Here is a 6,030-nt window from a genome sequence, read left to right on the forward strand (position 1 = left end):
TTAGCTATTGCCACTCACAAGCACTTCTTGTTAACTATAGGTGAGCTTGTCACCACATTAGCTTTTATATATGAGTTCAAATCATGTAAGATATAATAATACCAAATTGCTTCAAACTTTTGAATATTATGATAGGAGATGAGTATCCTTCGAACAACTTGTGGGACTCCGAACTATATGGCTCCTGAGGTAAATTACAAGCATGGCTTGTTGTTTAGTTAAAATTTTGATAATTCTATTTATGTAAAATGTAAAATACTAACTATTTTTATACTAGCATCTGCATTCTGCATTTTACTTTTGATGAGCTTAGGTACTACGTTATAAGGGTTACAACATTGTTGTGTGTAACACCCTGAAATTTCGATAATTAAAAATAGATGTTTGATATTTTTCTTGTGTTATTTGATTACTTGATTGATTTGGATGAGTTAATGTATTGTGTGAATTAGCCATATACGATTTGCTTGATGTGGATGTTGAGTTATGTTGACTTTATTGATTTAGGTTGAAATTATGAGATTTCAAGTTTTACCTAAACCTGTTTCACTAAAACCACAATTCTAGATTCGTCAATGGTTGGATCACCTTCAAATTTGAACTGTGGGCTTCAAACCCAATTCTGGACATTCTGACCATTGGGATTTGTAGTATAACATCCTGAGTATGATATACGATATTTTTATCGAAGCAATAAAATTTTTTGGAGCAGAGTTCGTCCAGGCCAGTCAAATTTCGCCCAGGCGAATTTGAGTTGGATCAGCTCGCCCAGGTGAGCCAAATTTCTCCTGGGTGAGTCTTGCAAGCTATAAATATGTCCAACAGCATAAAACAACCATTTTCACCTCTATCTCTTCCCCTAAAACCTCTCCCAACACCCCCAACCTCCTCTTCCACCACCACTGACCATCGGTGACCGCCACGAGTTGGCTTTGCTTGTCGTTAGACCACCGCACAGAGAAGAATAGTTTAATCAGAGAGAAATCTTCAAAACTCAACTCGAGGATTCGGTAGAGAATGAAGCCTCCAATCCTTCCTTCGCAGTTTCTTCAAGGTAACCGTGATTTCTAAGCCTTCTCCTTGTTAGCTTGAGCCTATCTTTGTATCTCTTCTAACTTGGGTACCATTATTTGATGTTTTACACTTCCTTTGAAAAACCCTTGTAAAAAAGATGTTGTAAAATTTGCCTTTTTTATAAAATGGATTTTGTTTTTGTAACATTTGTTTAACCCTGGTCACAGTGGTGTGATCAGAATTTCAAAATGACCTCTCTTTGATATGGATCTCAAAACACCCCTTTAACCCCTTTTTAAATTGAATGATTATTTGACCCCAAAATTAATATTAAACTTGTCTTTGAAATCTATACTAAATTATCTTTGATTTGGTATATAGAGCCCTGTGTTTGGACGAACGAACGTGAACCTAAGAGATCTTAGAACAACACCGCAAGGAACTAACAGAGAGATATAGATAGGTGAAGGGAGTTTATTGTTTGTTTATAGCTTTTGATACCATAGTTGTGGTTAGGGAACCCAATTATGGGGATGTATGTTTCTCCCTGTGCATGTTGGTTCTCAAGAAAAACTGTATTTTTAACTAATGGGATGTGATATATTTGTTATTGATGTGCATGCTGGTTTTCAAGAAAAATGGGGTTTTTAACTAATGGGATGTGATATGTTTGTTATTGATGATTAAAATTGTCAATGATGTTGTTGTTGTACTGATTGGAATTTTTGGGAAAAGTCTTAATTATAGAGGAGACTTTGCCCAAAATTTTATATTTGTTCTTCTATTTACTTATTTATTAAGTTTTAAATGGGCATAAGAGTTTGTTTTGAATACCTAGTTCTCCTCTTTAATTTAGAATTTTCCTTAAAAATATGAGTCTCATGATATTATGGATTGTTGTTGTGTGAGGTTTATGTTGCCTGAAGACCTGGGGAATGTGAATCCCGGGCATGAATTTATATGTATGTATGTGAAATGTGATTGCTTGTGATGTTGATGATGATGTTGATGTTGATAATGATACTGAGATGAGATGGTGTTGATGTTGATAATGACATTGAGATGAGATGATGTTGATGTTGATGATGTTATTGTGATGATGTATGTTGTGTACTTACATGGGGGGTGTGGTGACCATGTTGGATATTCCTAGAGGGGGAAATAGAGTATTTTAAAGAGTTTTAAACATCCCTGGAGAAAGAAGGGGATGTTTTAGAATCTTTAACTATCCATGGTCAGTGCATTGATGATGTTCATGTTTCATACTTCATATTGCATGGAAATAGTACAAACTTTGTCAGTAAGTACTCGTAGTTTTTCATGAGGAAAAATACTTGTACTTGGGGGCATGTTACAGAACTTCCTTAAGACTCAGGTTATCACCATGGGGGCGGGGGGGGGGGGGGGGGGAGGGGGTAGTTGCCTGTGCACGACAGGGTGACCTCTTGCTGCCTAGTTTTCCTAAGTGAAAGTGTCATGTGGACACGCTTATGCTATTTATTGATATATGATATCACTTTGCATTTTAGAGTTGAGTTAGGTACATGCATCATTCTGAGCATAATTGATTTAAATTATGGAAAAATTGATGACAAGTTTGTTAAGTGTACGTTGAACCAATGGGTTATTGAGAATGATTGTGGTTATTGTTATTGTATTCTTGTTAATCATTATCTTTTGGTGTTTGTTGATCTTTTATAATAAAATCACCCTTGCAATTTTTGTACCATGTGATTGGTGCCTGTGATAATCTCAAACTTTCGTTCGTGGGAGTAGATGAACAATAGTAGGTGACTTGGAGGGAAGTCTTTTGTTGGAGCCGCCAAGCCGATGTGATAACATTGGAATTTATTTTGGGGGAGAGTTATGTTTTGTTATGAACTCTTCCTTAGTTGGTTCCTTGACTCTTTTTTGATTGGGCGTATAAGTCATATGTTTAGATATATGTAAAAATTGAATTATGTTCAGACATTTGAAAGATGTGTAGTGGTGTAATATATATATATATATATATATATGTATGTATGTATGTATGTATTTGTTCACGTGTTTGTGTGTTGTTTGATGAATGTACACCATGAAAAATTTACCATCATTTTCATAATCAAATTAATGGAGCTTTCACTTAAAAATTAAAATTTCACATTTTATAGTAAGTGATATCATAGCGACGAGGCGGGTCGTTACATTATGGCAGATGTTTGGTCCTGTGGGGTTATCCTGTTTGTCCTACTGGTTGTATATCTTCCTTTTGATGAGCTTGATCTAACCACCTTATATAGTAAGGCATGAATTTAAACATGTCAAATATATACTTTACTGTAGAATATATTGCAATGCAAATCAAAATATTAATCTTGCATACGTTGAAATACTTAAATTATTATTTATGGGCCATTTAACATGATAATAACTAATAAGTAGTAAACAACTTGCTATTATGGGGTCAATTTATCTATTAGCTTTATGTGGTGAAAGAGTAACAAATTGACCCTGAATTCTGAGTGAGAATTGGAAATGAGATTTTTCACCATTAGTCTCTTGCATCTCTTAATAGGTGTTGGTTGTGATTTTGACAAGCAACGAGTTCTTCTGATTAACACTCTTCAATTCTGTGTTCAAAGGCTCAAGAAATATTGCATTTTCTAATGGTTGCTAGTCTTAAATGTTTTCATCAAAATAGAATTCAGGTTGACGTTGATGCTGATGTTTTTTCTGCATTTTTTTTTCTTTCTTTCAGATTGAGAGAGAAGAGTTTTCATGCCCTCCTTGGTTTCCAGTGGGAGCAAAAATGTTGATACATAGAATTTTGGACCCAAATCCTAAAACTGTAAGTACTTTCATTGCACAACAAGAGTTGTGAAACACAACCTTTCACTGCTTATTTAAAATTAATCTTCTATAACCGCAAAATTAGAAAATGAGTTGAGTCTTTGATGAAACCCTATTTGTTGTGATACAAAGGCATCTAAAAAAACTAAGAGTGTGATGCTATATAGTTCTCAAGCATGATTTTGAACTGTATGATATTTTGCCTTTAAAAGTGAATGGAGTCGGTAGAAAAAAAATGTTTGTACTGAAAGAACTTAATATTTAGTCGTGGCATGTTATGATCTATTATTTTTCTCCATTAGGATATGAAAACAAAGTATTTTCAGTTTCTTTTGCTGACAGTTGTTGATACACACCGCTAACATCTTTATTTAGACTAATTTTAATATGTAAAATGGATTTCTCCAATAACAAATTAAATTAGTACAATTACAATGCATGCTTCAATGGTGTGATGTGATTTCTCTTATAGGCTTCTAGTGCATATATATTTTGGCCAAATCGATCCCCTCTAAATATCATTTCAAGATCAGTAAGTTTCATCTTTGAATTTGTTAGTGAGACATTTTTTTATACGCTACTAGAAAATAGGGTTTTAACATTGGTTATTAAGGACTTTCAACATCGGTTATTAACCGATGTTGAAAGTACCGATATTGAAAGTAATATCGTTAACATTAGTTTTCCGAAACTAATGTTAACATAAAAATGACAACAACGGTTTTTAAAAAACCGATGTTATATAGTAAGAATTATAAAAAAGTCATATATCTACACATCAACATCGATTTTTACCAAAACTGATGCTAACTTATTCATACAATATCGGTTTTCGGAAAAACCGATGTTAATATATACATACAACATTGGTTTATAGAAACCGATGTTGTGAATGAAGCTTAACATTGGTTTTTGAAAATGTAGAAGCAAAGACTTTGATGTTTTGATGATGCCAAAGGGTCATGCGCTTCTCAAGTTTAATTCAAGAGGATCATACGCTTCTCAAGTTTAATTCAAGACAAGAATCCAAGAAATTCAAGATATATGATCAAGATAATCTCTAGAGACTTAGGAAGGGAATTCCAAGTTGAAACAACAAGAGGTTTGGCCAATGAAATTAAGCTAAAATGTTTTTTCAAGAGATTTACTCTCTGGTAATCGATTACCTGAGGATGTAATCGATTACCAGTGGCCAAAATACTTCCTGAAATGCTTTTAAAATGTTTTTGAATACTTTTGAAAGCATGTAATCAATTACATGAGTATTCTAATCGATTACCAACAGTAGAAAATATTTATAACAGCTATTAGAAATTTGAATTCAAATTTTACAATGTGTAATCGATTACACTTGGATGGTAATCGATTACCACCAGTTATTGAACATTTTAATTCAAATTTTAAAGCCTGTAATCGATTACACAAGTCTTGTAATTGATTACCAGAGGAAATTTTCAGAAAATAATTTCCAAGAGTCACATCTATTCAAATGGTTTTTGAATGACCATCAAAGGTCTATTTCTATGTGACTTGAAACACAAATTTGCTAAGAGAGTTTTTCAGAACAAAAAGTCTTATCCTCTCAAAAGCAAAATTGTCTTATCCTCTTAAAAATTCCTTGGAAATTACACTTGCAATTCAATAAGGAATTATTTGAGTGCTTCATTGTTCAATCTATCTCTTTCAAGAGAGATTTCTTCTTCTCTTCTTCTTACTTCTGAAAAAGGATTAAGAGACCGAGGGTCTCTTGTTGTAAAGCAATATGAACACAAAGGAAGGGTTGTCTGTGTGTGGTTCAGAACTTGTAAAGGGTTTTTGCAAGTTAGTGGAACTCTCAAGCGGGTTGCTTGGGGACTGGACGTAGGCACAAGGGTGTGGCCGAACCAGTATAAAACTGAGTTTGCACTTTCTCTTCCCTTAAACTCTTTTATTTACTATTGCTTATTGCTTCTATTCAGTAAGTTTAATTTCAATAATGATTTAGGAATTCATTTTGAAAGGAATCTTGGGTTTTGGGTTAAAATCAAAATAGAATTTTTAATTAGGGAATAGTTTGTGATATCTTAATTCAACCCCCCTTCTTAAGATATCTGAGGCCACTTGTCTAACAAGTGGTATCAGAGCTTCATTCTTGTATAAAGTTTAGAAGCTTCAAGAATAATGACCTCATCAAGCTATTTATTT

The sequence above is a fragment of the Glycine soja genome, chromosome 19 (assembly GCF_004193775.1).
Source record: "Glycine soja cultivar W05 chromosome 19, ASM419377v2, whole genome shotgun sequence".
Taxonomy (NCBI): domain Eukaryota; kingdom Viridiplantae; phylum Streptophyta; class Magnoliopsida; order Fabales; family Fabaceae; genus Glycine; species Glycine soja.